Here is a 380-nt window from a genome sequence, read left to right on the forward strand (position 1 = left end):
CACAACTGTAGTGACTAGAACTATGGTTGGCCTATTGCAAGAGCTTAATACATTTTTTTTTTTTTTGGATTGTGCTGTCCTTTTAAATTTTAATAAAATAGATTAATTTCATATTACACAGAGAGCAAATCCATCCATTCACCCGTGATAAAATTTTAGAAATATTTTCTATAAAATGTTTAGTATTTGATTGGAAATGAATCCAGTATAACATTACTTCCACAGATACAGCATTCCCATCCTCGCTCCCATTCCTATTTTGAGATATTTTAAAACTACAGAAAAGTAAAAAAATAAGACAAGATATCCCTATACCACAATCCAGAATCAATCAACATCTTCTTATATTTACTTGAAGTCTTTTGAAAGAGAAGTGGATG

This window comes from Hylobates moloch, unplaced genomic scaffold, assembly GCF_009828535.3.
Source record: "Hylobates moloch isolate HMO894 unplaced genomic scaffold, HMol_V3 SCAFFOLD_6, whole genome shotgun sequence".
Lineage (NCBI taxonomy): Eukaryota > Metazoa > Chordata > Mammalia > Primates > Hylobatidae > Hylobates > Hylobates moloch.